General features: G+C 45.0%; 44 pseudogenes; all 44 read left to right on the forward strand.

Moving 5' to 3' along the window:
• The first annotated feature begins 335 nt into the window (after window positions 1-335).
• LOC140085036 (5S ribosomal RNA) lies at window positions 336-454 on the forward strand (annotated as a pseudogene).
• A 451-nt stretch (window positions 455-905) lies between these two features.
• Window positions 906-1,024, forward strand: LOC140088259 (5S ribosomal RNA; annotated as a pseudogene).
• Window positions 1,025-1,283: 259 nt separating this feature from the next.
• LOC140098284 (5S ribosomal RNA) lies at window positions 1,284-1,402 on the forward strand (annotated as a pseudogene).
• Window positions 1,403-1,472: 70 nt separating this feature from the next.
• LOC140085048 (5S ribosomal RNA) lies at window positions 1,473-1,591 on the forward strand (annotated as a pseudogene).
• A 451-nt stretch (window positions 1,592-2,042) lies between these two features.
• On the forward strand, window positions 2,043-2,161 carry LOC140096299 (5S ribosomal RNA; annotated as a pseudogene).
• A 70-nt stretch (window positions 2,162-2,231) lies between these two features.
• LOC140087436 (5S ribosomal RNA) lies at window positions 2,232-2,350 on the forward strand (annotated as a pseudogene).
• A 451-nt stretch (window positions 2,351-2,801) lies between these two features.
• Window positions 2,802-2,920, forward strand: LOC140093006 (5S ribosomal RNA; annotated as a pseudogene).
• Window positions 2,921-3,745: 825 nt separating this feature from the next.
• Window positions 3,746-3,864, forward strand: LOC140083221 (5S ribosomal RNA; annotated as a pseudogene).
• Window positions 3,865-4,315: 451 nt separating this feature from the next.
• LOC140088260 (5S ribosomal RNA) lies at window positions 4,316-4,434 on the forward strand (annotated as a pseudogene).
• Window positions 4,435-5,263: 829 nt separating this feature from the next.
• On the forward strand, window positions 5,264-5,382 carry LOC140087437 (5S ribosomal RNA; annotated as a pseudogene).
• Window positions 5,383-5,833: 451 nt separating this feature from the next.
• Window positions 5,834-5,952, forward strand: LOC140093007 (5S ribosomal RNA; annotated as a pseudogene).
• Window positions 5,953-6,777: 825 nt separating this feature from the next.
• Window positions 6,778-6,896, forward strand: LOC140098782 (5S ribosomal RNA; annotated as a pseudogene).
• Window positions 6,897-7,155: 259 nt separating this feature from the next.
• LOC140089860 (5S ribosomal RNA) lies at window positions 7,156-7,274 on the forward strand (annotated as a pseudogene).
• A 70-nt stretch (window positions 7,275-7,344) lies between these two features.
• On the forward strand, window positions 7,345-7,463 carry LOC140089700 (5S ribosomal RNA; annotated as a pseudogene).
• A 70-nt stretch (window positions 7,464-7,533) lies between these two features.
• On the forward strand, window positions 7,534-7,652 carry LOC140092268 (5S ribosomal RNA; annotated as a pseudogene).
• Window positions 7,653-8,246: 594 nt separating this feature from the next.
• On the forward strand, window positions 8,247-8,365 carry LOC140088599 (5S ribosomal RNA; annotated as a pseudogene).
• Window positions 8,366-8,624: 259 nt separating this feature from the next.
• On the forward strand, window positions 8,625-8,743 carry LOC140079591 (5S ribosomal RNA; annotated as a pseudogene).
• Window positions 8,744-9,002: 259 nt separating this feature from the next.
• LOC140088446 (5S ribosomal RNA) lies at window positions 9,003-9,121 on the forward strand (annotated as a pseudogene).
• A 70-nt stretch (window positions 9,122-9,191) lies between these two features.
• LOC140079592 (5S ribosomal RNA) lies at window positions 9,192-9,310 on the forward strand (annotated as a pseudogene).
• A 70-nt stretch (window positions 9,311-9,380) lies between these two features.
• LOC140095611 (5S ribosomal RNA) lies at window positions 9,381-9,499 on the forward strand (annotated as a pseudogene).
• A 217-nt stretch (window positions 9,500-9,716) lies between these two features.
• Window positions 9,717-9,835, forward strand: LOC140089410 (5S ribosomal RNA; annotated as a pseudogene).
• Window positions 9,836-10,428: 593 nt separating this feature from the next.
• LOC140088600 (5S ribosomal RNA) lies at window positions 10,429-10,547 on the forward strand (annotated as a pseudogene).
• Window positions 10,548-10,617: 70 nt separating this feature from the next.
• LOC140094593 (5S ribosomal RNA) lies at window positions 10,618-10,736 on the forward strand (annotated as a pseudogene).
• A 787-nt stretch (window positions 10,737-11,523) lies between these two features.
• LOC140086775 (5S ribosomal RNA) lies at window positions 11,524-11,642 on the forward strand (annotated as a pseudogene).
• Window positions 11,643-11,712: 70 nt separating this feature from the next.
• On the forward strand, window positions 11,713-11,831 carry LOC140085060 (5S ribosomal RNA; annotated as a pseudogene).
• Window positions 11,832-11,901: 70 nt separating this feature from the next.
• On the forward strand, window positions 11,902-12,020 carry LOC140098728 (5S ribosomal RNA; annotated as a pseudogene).
• Window positions 12,021-12,280: 260 nt separating this feature from the next.
• Window positions 12,281-12,399, forward strand: LOC140084002 (5S ribosomal RNA; annotated as a pseudogene).
• A 258-nt stretch (window positions 12,400-12,657) lies between these two features.
• LOC140098794 (5S ribosomal RNA) lies at window positions 12,658-12,776 on the forward strand (annotated as a pseudogene).
• A 259-nt stretch (window positions 12,777-13,035) lies between these two features.
• On the forward strand, window positions 13,036-13,154 carry LOC140079594 (5S ribosomal RNA; annotated as a pseudogene).
• Window positions 13,155-13,224: 70 nt separating this feature from the next.
• Window positions 13,225-13,343, forward strand: LOC140091870 (5S ribosomal RNA; annotated as a pseudogene).
• A 70-nt stretch (window positions 13,344-13,413) lies between these two features.
• On the forward strand, window positions 13,414-13,532 carry LOC140093125 (5S ribosomal RNA; annotated as a pseudogene).
• Window positions 13,533-14,504: 972 nt separating this feature from the next.
• LOC140079595 (5S ribosomal RNA) lies at window positions 14,505-14,623 on the forward strand (annotated as a pseudogene).
• Window positions 14,624-14,882: 259 nt separating this feature from the next.
• On the forward strand, window positions 14,883-15,001 carry LOC140088447 (5S ribosomal RNA; annotated as a pseudogene).
• Window positions 15,002-15,071: 70 nt separating this feature from the next.
• LOC140079596 (5S ribosomal RNA) lies at window positions 15,072-15,190 on the forward strand (annotated as a pseudogene).
• Window positions 15,191-15,260: 70 nt separating this feature from the next.
• On the forward strand, window positions 15,261-15,379 carry LOC140098806 (5S ribosomal RNA; annotated as a pseudogene).
• A 217-nt stretch (window positions 15,380-15,596) lies between these two features.
• Window positions 15,597-15,715, forward strand: LOC140099418 (5S ribosomal RNA; annotated as a pseudogene).
• Window positions 15,716-15,973: 258 nt separating this feature from the next.
• LOC140098113 (5S ribosomal RNA) lies at window positions 15,974-16,092 on the forward strand (annotated as a pseudogene).
• A 70-nt stretch (window positions 16,093-16,162) lies between these two features.
• On the forward strand, window positions 16,163-16,281 carry LOC140084879 (5S ribosomal RNA; annotated as a pseudogene).
• Window positions 16,282-16,875: 594 nt separating this feature from the next.
• LOC140088602 (5S ribosomal RNA) lies at window positions 16,876-16,994 on the forward strand (annotated as a pseudogene).
• Window positions 16,995-17,064: 70 nt separating this feature from the next.
• LOC140089453 (5S ribosomal RNA) lies at window positions 17,065-17,183 on the forward strand (annotated as a pseudogene).
• A 70-nt stretch (window positions 17,184-17,253) lies between these two features.
• Window positions 17,254-17,372, forward strand: LOC140084806 (5S ribosomal RNA; annotated as a pseudogene).
• Window positions 17,373-17,631: 259 nt separating this feature from the next.
• Window positions 17,632-17,750, forward strand: LOC140079597 (5S ribosomal RNA; annotated as a pseudogene).
• A 70-nt stretch (window positions 17,751-17,820) lies between these two features.
• Window positions 17,821-17,939, forward strand: LOC140088075 (5S ribosomal RNA; annotated as a pseudogene).
• A 217-nt stretch (window positions 17,940-18,156) lies between these two features.
• On the forward strand, window positions 18,157-18,275 carry LOC140099430 (5S ribosomal RNA; annotated as a pseudogene).
• Window positions 18,276-18,409: the final 134 nt, after the last annotated feature.

Consider the following 18,409-nt stretch of genomic DNA (forward strand, 5'->3'; position numbering starts at 1 on the left):
AGCAGCAATGCAGCTTAAGGCTTTGCAAGTACCAGCATGGGAGACTGGCTGGGAATCCCAAGTTCTGTTGACATTTTTGAACCTGAAAATCGTGTTAGTTTCTCTATGAGATAGTAAAAGAAGGTTCAAATTGAACAACTGCTGTCAACGGCCATTCTACTAAGCTTAATGTGCCTGCTCTCGTCAGATCGCAGCAGCAATGCAGCTTAAGGCTTGGCAAGTACCAGCATGGGAGACTGGCTGGGAGTCCCAAGTTCCGTTGACCTTTTTGAACCTGAAAATTGTGTTAGTTTCTCTATGAGGTAGTAAAATAAGGTTCAAATTGAACAGTTGCTGTCAACGGCCATTCTAAGCTGAATGTGCCTGCTCTCGTCAGATCGCAGCAGCAATGCAGCTTAAGGCTTGGCAAGTACCAGCATGGGAGACTAGCTGGGAATCCCAAGTTCCGTTGACCTATTTGAACCAGAAAATTGTGTTAGTTTCTCTATGAGATAGTAAAAGAAGGTTCAAATTGAACAGCTGCTGTCAACAGCCATTCTAAGCTGAATGTGCCTGCTCTGGTCAGATCGCAGCAGCAATGCAGCTTAAGGCTTGGCAAGTACCAGCATGGGAGACTGGCTGGGAATCCCAAGTTCTGTTGACATTTTTGAACCTGAAAATTGTGTTAGTTTCTCTATGAGATAGTAAAAGAAGGTTCAAATTGAACAGCTGCTGTCAACGGCCATTCTACTAAGCTTAATGTGCCTGCTCTCGTCAGATCGCAGCAGCAATGCAGCTTAAGGCTTGGCAAGTACCAGCATGGGAGACTGGCTGGGAATCCCAAGTTCCGTTGACCTTTTTGAACCTGAAAATTGTTAGTTTCTCTGTCAAAGATGGTAAAAGAAGGTTCAAATTGAACAGCTGCTGTCAACGGCCATTCTAAGCTGAATGTGCCTGCTCTCGTCAGATCGCAGCAGCAATGCAGCTTAAGGCTTGGCAAGTACCAGCATGGGAGACTGGCTGCGAATCCCAAGTTCCGTTGACCTTTTTGAACCTGAAAATTGTGTTAGTTTCTCTATGAGATTGTAAAAGAAGGTTCAAATTGAACAGCTGCTGTCAACGGCCATTCTAAGCTGAATGTGCGTGCTCTTGTCAAATCGCAGCAGCGATGCAGCTTAAGGCTTAGCAAGTATCAGCATGGGAAACTGGCTGGGAATCCCAAGTTCTGTTGACATTTTTGAACCTGAAAATTGTGTTAGTTTCTCTATGAGATAGTAAAAGAAGGTTCAAATTGAACAGCTGCTGTCAATGGCCATTCTAAGCTGAATGTGCCTGCTCTCGTCAGATCGCAGCAGCAATGCAGCTTAAGTCTTGGCAAGTACCAGCATGGGAGACTGGCTGGGAATCCTAAGTTCTGTTGACCTTTTTGAACCTGAAAATTGTGTTAGTTTCTCTATGAGGTAGTAAAATAAGGTTCAAATTGAACAGTTGCTGTCAACGGCCATTCTAAGCTGAATGTGCCTGCTCTCGTCAGATCGCAGCAGCAATGCAGCTTAAGGCTTGGCAAGTACCAGCATGGGAGACTAGCTGGGAATCCCAAGTTCCGTTGACCTTTTTGAACCTGAAAATTGTGTTAGTTTCTCTATGAGATAGTAAAAGAAGGTTCAAATTGAACAGCTGCTGTCAACAGCCATTCTAAGCTGAATGTGCATGCTCTGGTCAGATCGCAGCAGCAATGCAGCTTAAGGCTTTGCAAGTACCAGCATGGGAGACTGGCTGGGAATCCCAAGTTCTGTTGACATTTTTGAACCTGAAAATCGTGTTAGTTTCTCTATGAGATAGTAAAAGAAGGTTCAAATTGAACAACTGCTGTCAACGGCCATTCTACTAAGCTTAATGTGCCTGCTCTCGTCAGATCGCAGCAGCAATGCAGCTTAAGGCTTGGCAAGTACCAGCATGGGAGACTGGCTGGGAGTCCCAAGTTCCGTTGACCTTTTTGAACCTGAAAATTGTGTTAGTTTCTCTATGAGATAGTAAAAGAAGGTTCAAATTGAACAGCTGCTGTCAACGGCCATTCTAAGCTGAATGTGCCTGCTCTCGTCAGATCGCAGCAGCAATGCAGCTTAAGGCTTGGCAAATACCAGCATGGGAGACTGGCTGGGAATCCTAAGTTCTGTTGACCTTTTTGAACCTGAAAATTGTGTTAGTTTCTCTATGAGGTAGTAAAATAAGGTTCAAATTGAACAGTTGCTGTCAACGGCCATTCTAAGCTGAATGTGCCTGCTCTTGTCAGATCGCAGCAGCAATGCAGCTTAAGGCTTGGCAAGTACCAGCATGGGAGACTAGCTGGGAATCCCAAGTTCCGTTGACCTATGTGAACCAGAAAATTGTGTTAGTTTCTCTATGAGATAGTAAAAGAAGGTTCAAATTGAACAGCTGCTGTCAACAGCCATTCTAAGCTGAATGTGCCTGCTCTGGTCAGATCGCAGCAGCAATGCAGCTTAAGGCTTTGCAAGTACCAGCATGGGAGACTGGCTGGGAATCCCAAGTTCTGTTGACATTTTTGAACCTGAAAATTGTGTTAGTTTCTCTATGAGATAGTAAAAGAAGGTTCAAATTGAACAGCTGCTGTCAACGGCCATTCTACTAAGCTTAATGTGCCTGCTCTCGTCAGATCGCAGCAGCAATGCAGCTTAAGGCTTGGCAAGTACCAGCATGGGAGACTGGCTGGGAATCCCAAGTTCCGTTGACCTTTTTGAACCTGAAAATTGTGTTAGTTTCTCTATGAGATAGTAAAAGAAGGTTCAAATTGAACAGCTGCTGTCAACGGCCATTCTAAGCTGAATGTGCCTGCTCTCGTCAGATCGCAGCAGCAATGCAGCTTAAGGCTTGGCAAGTACCAGCATGGGAGACTGGCTGGGAATCATAAGTTCCGTTGACCTTTTTTTAACCTGAAAATTGTGTTAGTTTCTCTATGAGATAGTAAAAGAAGGTTCAAATTGAACAGTTGCTGTCAACGGCCATTCTAAGCTGAATGCGCCTGCTCTCGTCAGATCGCAGCAGCAATGCAGCTTAAGGCTTGGCAAGTACCTGCATGGGAGACTGGCTGGGAATCCCAAGTTCCATTGACTTTTTGAACCTGAAAATTGTGTTAGTTTCTCTATGAGATAGTAAAAGAAGGTTCAAATTGAACAGCTGCTGTCAACTGCCATTCTAAGCTGAATGTGCATGCTCTTGTCAGATCGCAGCAGCGTTGCAGCTTAAGGCTTGGCAAGTACCAGCATGGGAGTCTGGCTGGGAATCCCAAGTTCTCTTGACCTTTTTGAACCTGAAAATTGTGTTAGTTTCTCTATGAGATAGTAAAACAAAGTAGAAATTAGGCAGCTGCTGTCAACGGCCATTCTAAGCTGAATGTGCCTGCTCTCGTCAGATCGCAGCAGCAATGCAGCTTAAGGCTTGGCAAGTACCAGCATGGGAGACTGGCTGGGAATCCCAAGTTCCATTGACTTTTTGAACCTGAAAATTGTGTTAGTTTCTCTATGAGATAGTAAAAGAAGGTTCAAATTGAACAGCTGCTGTCAACTGCCATTCTAAGCTGAATGTGCATGCTCTTGTCAGATCGCAGCAGCGTTGCAGCTTAAGGCTTGGCAAGTACCAGCATGGGAGTCTGGCTGGGAATCCCAAGTTCTCTTGACCTTTTTGAACCTGAAAATTGTGTTAGTTTCTCTATGAGATAGTAAAACAAAGTAGAAATTAGGCAGTTGCTGTCTACGGCCATTCTAAGCTGAATGTGCCTGCTCTCGTCAGATCGCAGCAGCAATGCAGCTTAAGGCTTGGCAAGTACCAGCATGGGAGACTAGCTGGGAATCCCAAGTTCCGTTGACCTATTTGAACCAGAAAATTGTGTTAGTTTCTCTATGAGATAGTAAAAGAAGGTTCAAATTGAACAGCTGCTGTCAACAGCCATTCTAAGCTGAATGTGCCTGCTCTGGTCAGATCGCAGCAGCAATGCAGCTTAAGGCTTTGCAAGTACCAGCATGGGAGACTGGCTGGGAATCCCAAGTTCTGTTGACATTTTTGAACCTGAAAATTGTGTTAGTTTCTCTATGAGATAGTAAAAGAAGGTTCAAATTGAACAGCTGCTGTCAACGGCCATTCTACTAAGCTTAATGTGCCTGCTCTCGTCAGATCGCAGCAGCAATGCAGCTTAAGGCTTGGCAAGTACCAGCATGGGAGACTGGCTGGGAATCCCAAGTTCCGTTGACCTTTTTGAACCTGAAAATTGTTAGTTTCTCTGTCAAAGATGGTAAAAGAAGGTTCAAATTGAACAGCTGCTGTCAACGGCCATTCTAAGCTGAATGTGCCTGCTCTCGTCAGATCGCAGCAGCAATGCAGCTTAAGGCTTGGCAAGTACCAGCATGGGAGACTGGCTGCGAATCCCAAGTTCCGTTGACCTTTTTGAACCTGAAAATTGTGTTAGTTTCTCTATGAGATTGTAAAAGAAGGTTCAAATTGAACAGCTGCTGTCAACGGCCATTCTAAGCTGAATGTGCGTGCTCTTGTCAAATCGCAGCAGCGATGCAGCTTAAGGCTTGGCAAGTACCAGCATGGGAGACTAGCTGGGAATCCCAAGTTCCGTTGACCTTTTTGAACCTGAAAATTGTGTTAGTTTCTCTATGAGATAGTAAAAGAAGGTTCAAATTGAACAGCTGCTGTCAACAGCCATTCTAAGCTGAATGTGCATGCTCTGGTCAGATCGCAGCAGCAATGCAGCTTAAGGCTTTGCAAGTACCAGCATGGGAGACTGGCTGGGAATCCCAAGTTCTGTTGACATTTTTGAACCTGAAAATCGTGTTAGTTTCTCTATGAGATAGTAAAAGAAGGTTCAAATTGAACAACTGCTGTCAACGGCCATTCTACTAAGCTTAATGTGCCTGCTCTCGTCAGATCGCAGCAGCAATGCAGCTTAAGGCTTGGCAAGTACCAGCATGGGAGACTGGCTGGGAGTCCCAAGTTCCGTTGACCTTTTTGAACCTGAAAATTGTGTTAGTTTCTCTATGAGATAGTAAAAGAAGGTTCAAATTGAACAGCTGCTGTCAACGGCCATTCTAAGCTGAATGTGCCTGCTCTCGTCAGATCGCAGCAGCAATGCAGCTTAAGGCTTGGCAAATACCAGCATGGGAGACTGGCTGAGAATCCTAAGTTCTGTTGACCTTTTTGAACCTGAAAATTGTGTTAGTTTCTCTATGAGGTAGTAAAATAAGGTTCAAATTGAACAGTTGCTGTCAACGGCCATTCTAAGCTGAATGTGCCTGCTCTTGTCAGATCGCAGCAGCAATGCAGCTTAAGGCTTGGCAAGTACCAGCATGGGAGACTAGCTGGGAATCCCAAGTTCCGTTGACCTATTTGAACCAGAAAATTGTGTTAGTTTCTCTATGAGATAGTAAAAGAAGGTTCAAATTGAACAGCTGCTGTCAACAGCCATTCTAAGCTGAATGTGCCTGCTCTGGTCAGATCGCAGCAGCAATGCAGCTTAAGGCTTTGCAAGTACCAGCATGGGAGACTGGCTGGGAATCCCAAGTTCTGTTGACATTTTTGAACCTGAAAATTGTGTTAGTTTCTCTATGAGATAGTAAAAGAAGGTTCAAATTGAACAGCTGCTGTCAACGGCCATTCTACTAAGCTTAATGTGCCTGCTCTCGTCAGCTCGCAGCAGCAATGCAGCTTAAGGCTTGGCAAGTACCAGCATGGGAGACTGGCTGGGAATCCCAAGTTCCGTTGACCTTTTTGAACCTGAAAATTGTGTTAGTTTCTCTATGAGATAGTAAAAGAAGGTTCAAATTGAACAGCTGCTGTCAACGGCCATTCTAAGCTGAATGTGCCTGCTCTCGTCAGATCGCAGCAGCAATGCAGCTTAAGGCTTGGCAAGTACCAGCATGGGAGACTGGCTGGGAATCATAAGTTCCGTTGACCTTTTTTTAACCTGAAAATTGTGTTAGTTTCTCTATGAGATAGTAAAAGAAGGTTCAAATTGAACAGTTGCTGTCAACGGCCATTCTAAGCTGAATGCGCCTGCTCTCGTCAGATCGCAGCAGCAATGCAGCTTAAGGCTTGGCAAGTACCAGCATGGGAGACTGGCTGGGAATCCCAAGTTCCATTGACTTTTTGAACCTGAAAATTGTGTTAGTTTCTCTATGAGATAGTAAAAGAAGGTTCAAATTGAACAGCTGCTGTCAACTGCCATTCTAAGCTGAATGTGCATGCTCTTGTCAGATCGCAGCAGCGTTGCAGCTTAAGGCTTGGCAAGTACCAGCATGGGAGTCTGGCTGGGAATCCCAAGTTCTCTTGACCTTTTTGAACCTGAAAATTGTGTTAGTTTCTCTATGAGATAGTAAAACAAAGTAGAAATTAGGCAGCTGCTGTCAACGGCCATTCTAAGCTGAATGTGCCTGCTCTCGTCAGATCGCAGCAGCAATGCAGCTTAAGGCTTGGCAAGTACCAGCATGGGAGACTGGCTGGGAATCCCAAGTTCCATTGACTTTTTGAACCTGAAAATTGTGTTAGTTTCTCTATGAGATAGTAAAAGAAGGTTCAAATTGAACAGCTGCTGTCAACTGCCATTCTAAGCTGAATGTGCATGCTCTTGTCAGATCGCAGCAGCGTTGCAGCTTAAGGCTTGGCAAGTACCAGCATGGGAGTCTGGCTGGGAATCCCAAGTTCTCTTGACCTTTTTGAACCTGAAAATTGTGTTAGTTTCTCTATGAGATAGTAAAACAAAGTAGAAATTAGGCAGCTGCTGTCAACGGCCATTCTAAGCTGAATGTGCCTGCTCTCGTCAGATCGCAGCAGCAATGCAGCTTAAGGCTTGGCAAGTACCAGCATGGGAGACTGGCTGGGAATCCCAAGTTCCGTTGACCTTTTTGAACCTGAAAATTGTTAGTTTCTCTGTCAAAGATGGTAAAAGAAGGTTCAAATTGAACAGCTGCTGTCAACGGCCATTCTAAGCTGAATGTGCCTGCTCTCGTCAGATCGCAGCAGCAATGCAGCTTAAGGCTTGGCAAAAACCAGCATGGGAGACTGGCTGGGAATCCCAAGTTCTGTTGACCTTTTTGAACCTGAAAATTGTGTTAGTTTCTCTATGAGATAGTAAAAGAAGGTTCAAATTGAACAGCTGCTGTCAACGGCCATTCTAAGCTGAATGTGCCTGCTCTCGTCAGATCGCAGCAGCAATGCAACTTAAGGCTTGGCAAGTACCAGCATGGGAGACTGGCTGGGAATCCCAAGTTCTGTTGACCTTTTTGAACCTGAAAATTGTGTTAGTTTCTCTATGAGATAGTAAAAGAAGGTTCAAACTGAACAGCTGCTGTCAACGGCCATTCTAAGCTGAATGTGCCTGCTCTCGTCAGATCGCAGCAGTAATGCAGCTTAAGGCTTGGCATGTACCAGCATGGGAGACTGGCTGGGAATCCTAAGTTCCGTTGACCTTTTTGAGCCTGAAAATTGTGTTAGTTTCTCTATGAGATAGTAAAAGAAGGTTCAAATTGAACAGCTGCTGTCAACGGCCATTCTAAGCTGAATGTGCCTGCTCTCGTCAGATCGCAGCAGCGTTGCAGCTTAAGGCTTGGCAAGTACCAGCATGGGAGACTGGCTGGGAATCCCAAGTTCTGTTGACCTTTTTGAACCTGAAAATTGTGTTAGTTTCTCTATGAGATAGTAAAAGAAGGTTCAAATTGAACAGCTGCTGTCAACGCCCATTCTAAGCTAAGGCTTGGCAAGTACCAGCATGGGAGACTGGCTGGGAATCCCAAGTTCCATTGACCTTTTTGAACCTGAAAATTGAGTTAGTTTCTCTATGAGATAGTAAAAGAAGGTTCAAATTGAACAGCTGCTGTCAACGGCCATTCTAAGCTGAATGTGCATGCTCTTGTCAGATCGCAGCAGCGTTGCAGCTTAAGGCTTGGCAAGTACCAGCATGGGAGACTGGCTGGGAATCCCAAGTTCCGTTGACCTTTTTGAACCTGAAAATGTGTTAGTTTCTCTATGAGATAGTAAAAGAAGGTTCAAATTGAACAGCTGCTGTCAACGGCCATTCTAAGCTGAATGTGCATGCTCTTGTCAGATCGCAGCAGCGTTGCAGCTTAAGGCTTGGCAAGTACCAGCATGGGAGACTGGCTGGGAATACCAAGTTCTGTTGACCTTTTTGAACCTGAAAATTGTGTTAGTTTCTCTATGAGATAGTAAAAGAAAGTAGAAATTAGGCAGCTGCTGTCAACGGCCATTCTAAGCTGAATGTGCCTGCTCTCGTCAGATCGCAGCAGCAATGCAGCTTAAGGCTTGGCAAGTACCAGCATGGGAGACTGGCTGGGAATCCCACGTTCCGTTGACCTTTTTGAACCTGAAAATTGTTAGTTTCTCTGTCAAAGATGGTAAAAGAAGGTTCAAATTGAACAGCTGCTGTCAACGGCCATATTAAGCTGAATGTGCCTGCTTTCGTCAGATCGCAGCAGCAATGCAGCTTAAGGTTTGGCAAGTACCAGCATGGGAGACTGGCTGGAAATCCCAAGTTCTGTTGACCTTTTTGAACCTGAAAATTGTGTTAGTTTCTCTATGAGATAGTAAAAGAAGGTTCAAATTGAAGAGCTGCTGTCAACGGCCATTCTAAGCTGAATGTGCCTGCTCTCGTCAGATCGCAGCAGCAATGCAGCTTAAGGCTTGGCAAGTACCAGCATGGGAGACTGGCTGGGAATCCCAAGTTCTGTTGACCTTTTTGAACCTGAAAATTGTGTTAGTTTCTCTATGAGATAGTAAAAGAAGGTTCAGATTGAACAGCTGCTGTCAACGGCCCTTCTAAGCTGAATGTGTGTGCTCTTGTCAGATCGCAGCAGCGATGCAGCTTAAGGCTTGGCAAGTACCAGCATGGGAGACTGACTGGGAATCCCAAGTTCTGTTGACCTTTTTGAACCTGAAAATTGTGTTAGTTTCTCTATGAGATAGTAAAAGAAGGTTCAAATTGAACAGCTGCTGTCAATGGCCATTCTAAGCTGAATGTGCCTGCTCTCGTCAGATCGCAGCAGCAATGCAGCTTAAGGCTTGGCAAGTACCAGCATGGGAGACTGGCAGGGAATCCCAAGTTCCATTGACCTTTTTGAACCTGAAAATTGTGTTAGTTTCTCTATGAGATAGTAAAAGAAGGTTCAAATTGAACAGCTGCTGTCAACGGCCATTCTAAGCTGAATGTGCCTGCTCTCGTCAGATCGCAGCAGCAATGCAGCTTAAGGCTTGGCAAGTACCAGCATGGGAGACTGGCTGGGAATCCCAAGTTCTGTTGACCTTTTTGAACCTGAAAATTGTATTAGTTTCTCTATGAGATAGTAAAAGAAGGTTCAAATTGAACAGCTGCTGTCATCGGCCATTCTAAGCTGAATGTGCCTGCTCTTGTCAGATCGCAGCAGCAATGCAGCTTAAGGCTTGGCAAGTACCAGCATGGGAGACTGGCTGGGAATCCCAAGTTCCGTTGACCTTTTTGAACCTGAAAATTGTGTTAGTTTCTCTATGAGATAGTAAAAGAAGGTTCAAATTGAACAGCTGCTGTCAACGCCCATTCTAAGCTAAGGCTTGGCAAGTACCAGCATGGGAGACTGGCTGGGAATCCCAAGTTCCATTGACCTTTTTGAACCTGAAAATTGAGTTAGTTTCTCTATGAGATAGTAAAAGAAGGTTCAAATTGAACAGCTGCTGTCAACGGCCATTCTAAGCTGAATGTGCCTGCTCTCATCAGATCGCAGCAGCAATGCAGCTTAAGGCTTGGCAAGTACCAGCATGGGAGACTGGCTGGGAATCCCAAGTTCCTTTGACCTTTTTGAACCTGAAAATGTGTTAGTTTCTCTATGAGATAGTAAAAGAAGGTTCAAATTGAACAGCTGCTGTCAACGGCCATTCTAAGCTAAGGCTTGGCAAGTACCAGCATGGGAGACTGGCTGGGAATCCCAAGTTCCATTGACCTTTTTGAACCTGAAAATTGAGTTAGTTTCTCTATGAGATAGTAAAAGAAGGTTCAAATTGAACAGCTGCTGTCAACGGCCATTCTAAGCTGAATGTGCATGCTCTTGTCAGATCGCAGCAGCGTTGCAGCTTAAGGCTTGGCAAGTACCAGCATGGGAGACTGGCTGGGAATCCCAAGTTCCGTTGACCTTTTTGAACCTGAAAATGTGTTAGTTTCTCTATGAGATAGTAAAAGAAGGTTCAAATTGAACAGCTGCTGTCAACGGCCATTCTAAGCTGAATGTGCATGCTCTTGTCAGATCGCAGCAGCGTTGCAGCTTAAGGCTTGGCAAGTACCAGCATGGGAGACTGGCTGGGAATACCAAGTTCTGTTGACCTTTTTGAACCTGAAAATTGTGTTAGTTTCTCTATGAGATAGTAAAAGAAAGTAGAAATTAGGCAGCTGCTGTCAACGGCCATTCTAAGCTGAATGTGCCTGCTCTCGTCAGATCGCAGCAGCAATGCAGCTTAAGGCTTGGCAAGTACCAGCATGGGAGACTGGCTGGGAATCCCACGTTCCGTTGACCTTTTTGAACCTGAAAATTGTTAGTTTCTCTGTCAAAGATGGTAAAAGAAGGTTCAAATTGAACAGCTGCTGTCAACGGCCATATTAAGCTGAATGTGCCTGCTTTCGTCAGATCGCAGCAGCAATGCAGCTTAAGGTTTGGCAAGTACCAGCATGGGAGACTGGCTGGGAATCCCAAGTTCCGTTGACCTTTTTGAACCTGAAAATTGTGTTAGTTTCTCTATGAGATAGTAAAAGAAGGTTCAAATTGAACAGCTGCTGTCAACGCCCATTCTAAGCTAAGGCTTGGCAAGTACCAGCATGGGAGACTGGCTGGGAATCCCAAGTTCCATTGACCTTTTTGAACCTGAAAATTGAGTTAGTTTCTCTATGAGATAGTAAAAGAAGGTTCAAATTGAACAGCTGCTGTCAACGGCCATTCTAAGCTGAATGTGCATGTTCTTGTCAGATCGCAGCAGCAATGCAGCTTAAGGCTTGGCAAGTACCAGCATGGGAGACTGGCTGGGAATCCCAAGTTCCGTTGACCTTTTTGAACCTGAAAATTGTGTTAGTTTCACTATGAGATAGTAAAAGAAGGTTCAAATTGAACAGCTGCTGTCAACAGCCATTCTAAGCTGAATGTGCATGCTCTGGTCAGATCGCAGCAGCAATGCAGCTTAAGGCTTTGCAAGTACCAGCATGGGAGACTGGCTGGGAATCCCAAGTTCTGTTGACATTTTTGAACCTGAAAATCGTGTTAGTTTCTCTATGAGATAGTAAAAGAAGGTTCAAATTGAACAACTGCTGTCAACGGCCATTCTACTAAGCTTAATGTGCCTGCTCTCGTCAGATCGCAGCAGCAATGCAGCTTAAGGCTTGGCAAGTACCAGCATGGGAGACTGGCTGGGAGTCCCAAGTTCCGTTGACCTTTTTGAACCTGAAAATTGTGTTAGTTTCTCTATGAGATAGTAAAAGAAGGTTCAAATTGAACAGCTGCTGTCAACGGCCATTCTAAGCTGAATGTGCCTGCTCTCGTCAGATCGCAGCAGCAATGCAGCTTAAGGCTTGGCAAGTACCAGCATGGGAGACTGGCTGGGAATCCTAAGTTCTGTTGACCTTTTTGAACCTGAAAATTGTGTTAGTTTCTCTATGAGGTAGTAAAATAAGGTTCAAATTGAACAGTTGCTGTCAACGGCCATTCTAAGCTGAATGTGCCTGCTCTCGTCAGATCGCAGCAGCAATGCAGCTTAAGGCTTGGCAAGTACCAGCATGGGAGACTAGCTGGGAATCCCAAGTTCCGTTGACCTTTTTGAACCTGAAAATTGTGTTAGTTTCTCTATGAGATAGTAAAAGAAGGTTCAAATTGAACAGCTGCTGTCAACAGCCATTCTAAGCTGAATGTGCCTGCTCTGGTCAGATCGCAGCAGCAATGCAGCTTAAGGCTTGGCAAGTACCAGCATGGGAGACTGGCTGGGAATCCCAAGTTCCGTTGACCTTTTTGAACCTGAAAATTGTGTTAGTTTCTCTATGAGATAGTAAAAGAAGGTTCAAATTGAACAGCTGCTGTCAACGGCCATTCTAAGCGGAATGTGCCTGCTCTCGTCAGATCGCAGCAGCAATGCAGCTTAAGGCTTGGCAAGTACCAGCATGGGAGACTGGCTGGGAATCATAAGTTCCGTTGACCTTTTTTTAACCTGAAAATTGTGTTAGTTTCTCTATGAGATAGTAAAAGAAGGTTCAAATTGAACAGCTGCTGTCAACGGCCATTCTAAGCTGAATGCGCCTGCTCTCGTCAGATCGCAGCAGCAATGCAGCTTAAGGCTTGGCAAGTACCAGCATGGGAGACTGGCTGGGAATCCCAAGTTCCATTGACTTTTTGAACCTGAAAATTGTGTTAGTTTCTCTATGAGATAGTAAAAGAAGGTTCAAATTGAACAGCTGCTGTCAACTGCCATTCTAAGCTGAATGTGCATGCTCTTGTCAGATCGCAGCAGCGTTGCAGCTTAAGGCTTGGCAAGTACCAGCATGGGAGTCTGGCTGGGAATCCCAAGTTCTCTTGACCTTTTTGAACCTGAAAATTGTGTTAGTTTCTCTATGAGATAGTAAAACAAAGTAGAAATTAGGCAGCTGCTGTCAACGGCCATTCTAAGCTGAATGTGCCTGCTCTCGTCAGATCGCAGCAGCAATGCAGCTTAAGGCTTGGCAAGTACCAGCATGGGAGACTGGCTGGGAATCCCAAGTTCCGTTGACCTTTTTGAACCTGAAAATTGTTAGTTTCTCTGTCAAAGATGGTAAAAGAAGGTTCAAATTGAACAGCTGCTGTCAACGGCCATTCTAAGCTGAATGTGCCTGCTCTCGTCAGATCGCAGCAGCAATGCAGCTTAAGGCTTGGCAAAAACCAGCATGGGAGACTGGCTGGGAATCCCAAGTTCTGTTGACCTTTTTGAACCTGAAAATTGTGTTAGTTTCTCTATGAGATAGTAAAAGAAGGTTCAAATTGAACAGCTGCTGTCAACGGCCATTCTAAGCTGAATGTGCCTGCTCTCGTCAGATCGCAGCAGCAATGCAGCTTAAGGCTTGGCAAGTACCAGCATGGGAGACTGGCTGGGAATCCCAAGTTCTGTTGACCTTTTTGAACCTGAAAATTGTGTTAGTTTCTCTATGAGATAGTAAAAGAAGGTTCAAACTGAACAGCTGCTGTCAACGGCCATTCTAAGCTGAATGTGCCTGCTCTCGTCAGATCGCAGCAGCAATGCAGCTTAAGGCTTGGCATGTACCAGCATGGGAGACTGGCTGGGAATCCTAAGTTCCGTTGACCTTTTTGAGCCTGAAAATTGTGTTAGTTTCTCTATGAGATAGTAAAAGAAGGTTCAAATTGAACAGCTGCTGTCAACAGCCATTCTAAGCTGAATGTGCCTGCTCTCGTCAGATCGCAGCAGCGTTGCAGCTTAAGGCTTGGCAAGTACCAGCATGGGAGACTGGCTGGGAATCCCAAGTTCTGTTGACCTTTTTGAACCTGAAAATTGTGTTAGTTTCTCTATGAGATAGTAAAAGAAGGTTCAAATTGAACAGCTGCTGTCAACGCCCATTCTAAGCTAAGGCTTGGCAAGTACCAGCATGGGAGACTGGCTGGGAATCCCAAGTTCCATTGACCTTTTTGAACCTGAAAATTGAGTTAGTTTCTCTATGAGATAGTAAAAGAAGGTTCAAATTGAACAGCTGCTGTCAACGGCCATTCTAAGCTGAATGTGCATGCTCTTGTCAGATCGCAGCAGCGTTGCAGCTTAAGGCTTGGCAAGTACCAGCATGGGAGACTGGCTGGGAATCCCAAGTTCCGTTGACCTTTTTGAACCTGAAAATGTGTTAGTTTCTCTATGAGATAGTAAAAGAAGGTTCAAATTGAACAGCTGCTGTCAACGGCCATTCTAAGCTGAATGTGCATGCTCTTGTCAGATCGCAGCAGCGTTGCAGCTTAAGGCTTGGCAAGTACCAGCATGGGAGACTGGCTGGGAATCCCAAGTTCTGTTGACCTTTTTGAACCTGAAAATTGTGTTAGTTTCTCTATGAGATAGTAAAAGAAAGTAGAAATTAGGCAGCTGCTGTCAACGGCCATTCTAAGCTGAATGTGCCTGCTCTCGTCAGATCGCAGCAGCAATGCAGCTTAAGGCTTGGCAAGTACCAGCATGGGAAACTGGCTGGGAATCCCACGTTCCATTGACCTTTTTGAACCTGAAAATTGTTAGTTTCTCTGTCAAAGATGGTAAAAGAAGGTTCAAATTGAACAGCTGCTGTCAACGGCCATATTAAGCTGAATGTGCCTGCTTTCGTCAGATCGCAGCAGCAATGCAGCTTAAGGTTTGGCAAGTACCAGCATGGGAGACTGGCTGGAAATCCCAAGTTCTGTTGACCTTTTTGAACCTGAAAATTGTGTTAGTTTCTCTATGAGATAGTAAAAGAAGGTTCAAATTGAACAGCTGCTGTCAACGGCCATTCTAAGCTGAATGTGCCTGCTCTCGTCAGATCGCAGCAGCAATGCAGCTTAAGGCTTGGCAAGTACCAGCATGGGAGACTGGCTGGGAATCCCAAGTTCTGTTGACCTTTTTGAACCTGAAAATTGTGTTAGTTTCTCTATGAGATAGTAAAAGAAGGTTCAAATTGAACAGCTGCTGTCAACGGCCCTTCTAAGCTGAATGTGTGTGCTCTTGTCAGATCGCAGCAGCGATGCAGCTTAAGGCTTGGCAAGTACCAGCATGGGAGACTGACTGGGAATCCCAAGTTCTGTTGACCTTTTTGAACCTGAAAATTGTGTTAGTTTCTCTATGAGATAGTAAAAGAAGGTTCAAATTGAACAGCTGCTGTCAATGGCCATTCTAAGCTGAATGTGCCTGCTCTCGTCAGATCGCAGCAGCAATGCAGCTTAAGGCTTGGCAAGTACCAGCATGGGAGACTGGCAGGGAATCCCAAGTTCCATTGACCTTTTTGAACCTGAAAATTGTGTTAGTTTCTCTATGAGATAGTAAAAGAAGGTTCAAATTGAACAGCTGCTGTCAACGGCCATTCTAAGCTGAATGTGCCTGCTCTCGTCAGATCGCAGCAGCAATGCAGCTTAAGGCTTGGCAAGTACCAGCATGGGAGACTGGCTGGGAATCCCAAGTTCTGTTGACCTTTTTGAACCTGAAAATTGTATTAGTTTCTCTATGAGATAGTAAAAGAAGGTTCAAATTGAACAGCTGCTGTCAACGGCCATTCTAAGCTGAATGTGCCTGCTCTCGTCAGATCGCAGCAGCAATGCAGCTTAAGGCTTGGCAAGTACCAGCATGGGAGACTGGCTGGGAATCCCAAGTTCCGTTGACCTTTTTGAACCTGAAAATTGTGTTAGTTTCTCTATGAGATAGTAAAAGAAGGTTCAAATTGAACAGCTGCTGTCAACGCCCATTCTAAGCTAAGGCTTGGCAAGTACCAGCATGGGAGACTGGCTGGGAATCCCAAGTTCCATTGACCTTTTTGAACCTGAAAATTGAGTTAGTTTCTCTATGAGATAGTAAAAGAAGGTTCAAATTGAACAGCTGCTGTCAACGGCCATTCTAAGCTGAATGTGCCTGCTCTCATCAGATCGCAGCAGCAATGCAGCTTAAGGCTTGGCAAGTACCAGCATGGGAGACTGGCTGGGAATCCCAAGTTCCGTTGACCTTTTTGAACCTGAAAATGTGTTAGTTTCTCTATGAGATAGTAAAAGAAGGTTCAAATTGAACAGCTGCTGTCAACGGCCATTCTAAGCTGAATGTGCATGCTCTTGTCAGATCGCAGCAGCGTTGCAGCTTAAGGCTTGGCAAGTACCAGCATGGGAGACTGCTTGGGAATCCCAAGTTCTGTTGACCTTTTTGAACCTGAAAATTGTGTTAGTTTCTCTATGAGATAGTAAAAGAAAGTAGAAATTAGGCAGCTGCTGTCAACGGCCATTCTAAGCTGAATGTGCCTGCTCTCGTCAGATCGCAGCAGCAATGCAGCTTAAGGCTTGGCAAGTACCAGCATGGGAGACTGGCTGGAAATCCCACGTTCTGTTGACCTTTTTGAACCTGAAAATTGTTAGTTTCTCTGTCAAAGATGGTAAAAGAAGGTTCAAATTGAACAGCTGCTGTCAACGGCCATTCTAAGCTGAATGTGCCTGCTCTCGTCAGAACGCAGCAGCAATGCAGCTTAAGGTTTGGCAAGTACCAGCATGGGAGACTGGCTGGGAATCCCAAGTTCTGTTGACCTTTTTGAACCTGAAAATTGTGTTAGTTTCTCTATGAGATAGTAAAAGAAGGTTCAAATTGAACAGCTGCTGTCAACGCCCATTCTAAGCTAAGGCTTGGCAAGTACCAGCATGGGAGACTGGCTGGGAATCCCAAGTTCCATTGACCTTTTTGAACCTGAAAATTGAGTTAGTTTCTCTATGAGATAGTAAAAGAAGGTTCAAATTGAACAGCTGCTGTCAACGGCCATTCTAAGCTGAATGTGCATGCTCTTGTCAGATCGCAGCAGCGTTGCAGCTTAAGGCTTGGCAAGTACCAGCATGGGAGACTGGCTGGGAATCCCAAGTTCCGTTGACCTTTTTGAACCTGAAAATGTGTTAGTTTCTCTATGAGATAGTAAAAGAAGGTTCAAATTGAACAGCTGCTGTCAACGGCCATTCTAAGCTGAATGTGCATGCTCTTGTCAGATCGCAGCAGCGTTGCAGCTTAAGGCTTGGCAAGTACCAGCATGGGAGACTGGCTGGGAATCCCAAGTTCTGTTGACCTTTTTGAACCTGAAAATTGTGTTAGTTTCTCTATGAGATAGTAAAAGAAAGTAGAAATTAGGCAGCTGCTGTCAACGGCCATTCTAAGCTGAATGTGCCTGCTCTCGTCAGATCGCAGCAGCAATGCAGCTTAAGGCTTGGCAAGTACCAGCATGGGAGACTGGCTGGGAATCCCACGTTCCGTTGACCTTTTTGAACCTGAAAATTGTTAGTTTCTCTGTCAAAGATGGTAAAAGAAGGTTCAAATTGAACAGCTGCTGTCAACGGCCATATTAAGCTGAATGTGCCTGCTCTCGTCAGATCGCAGCAGCAATGCAGCTTAAGGTTTGGCAAGTACCAGCATGGGAGACTGGCTGGGAATCCCAAGTTCTGTTGACCTTTTTGAACCTGAAAATTGTGTTAGTTTCTCTATGAGATAGTAAAAGAAGGTTCAAATTGAACAGCTGCTGTCAACGGCCATTCTAAGCTGAATGTGCCTGCTCTCGTCAGATCGCAGCAGCAATGCAGTTTAAGGCTTGGCAAGTACCAGCATGGGAGACTGGCTGGGAATCCCAAGTTCTGTTGACCTTTTTGAACCTGAAAATTGTGTTAGTTTCTCTATGAGATAGTAAAAGAAGGTTCAAATTGAACAGCTGCTGTCAACGGCCCTTCTAAGCTGAATGTGTGTGCTCTTGTCAGATCGCAGCAGCAATGCAGCTTAAGGCTTGGCAAGTACCAGCATGGGAGACTGGCAGGGAATCCCAAGTTCCATTGACCTTTTTGAACCTGAAAATTGTGTTAGTTTCTCTATGAGATAGTAAAAGAAGGTTCAAATTGAACAGCTGCTGTCAACGGCCATTCTAAGCTGAATGTGCCTGCTCTCGTCAGATCGCAGCAGCAATGCAGCTTAAGGCTTGGCAAGTACCAGCATGGGAGACTGGCTGGGAATCCCAAGTTCTGTTGACCTTTTTGAACCTGAAAATTGTATTAGTTTCTCTATGAGATAGTAAAAGAAGGTTCAAATTGAACAGCTGCTGTCAACGGCCATTCTAAGCTGAATGTGCCTGCTCTCGTCAGATCGCAGCAGCAATGCAGCTTAAGGCTTGGCAAGTACCAGCATGGCAGACTGGCTGGGAATCCCAAGTTCCGTTGACCTTTTTGAACCTGAAAATTGTGTTAGTTTCTCTATGAGATAGTAAAAGAAGGTTCAAATTGAACAGCTGCTGTCAACGCCCATTCTAAGCTAAGGCTTGGCAAGTACCAGCATGGGAGACTGGCTGGGAATCCCAAGTTCTGTTGACCTTTTTGAACCTGAAAATTGAGTTAGTTTCTCTATGAGATAGTAAAAGAAGGTTCAAATTGAACAGCTGCTGTCAACGGCCATTCTAAGCTGAATGTGCCTGCTCTCATCAGATCGCAGCAGCAATGCAGCTTAAGGCTTGGCAAGTACCAGCATGGGAGACTGGCTGGGAATCCCAAGTTCCGTTGACCTTTTTGAACCTGAAAATGTGTTAGTTTCTCTATGAGATAGTAAAAGAAGGTTCAAATTGAACAGCTGCTGTCAACGGCCATTCTAAGCTGAATGTGCATGCTCTTGTCAGATCGCAGCAGCGTTGCAGCTTAAG

The sequence above is a fragment of the Engystomops pustulosus genome, chromosome 9, assembly GCF_040894005.1.
Source record: "Engystomops pustulosus chromosome 9, aEngPut4.maternal, whole genome shotgun sequence".
NCBI lineage: Eukaryota > Metazoa > Chordata > Amphibia > Anura > Leptodactylidae > Engystomops > Engystomops pustulosus.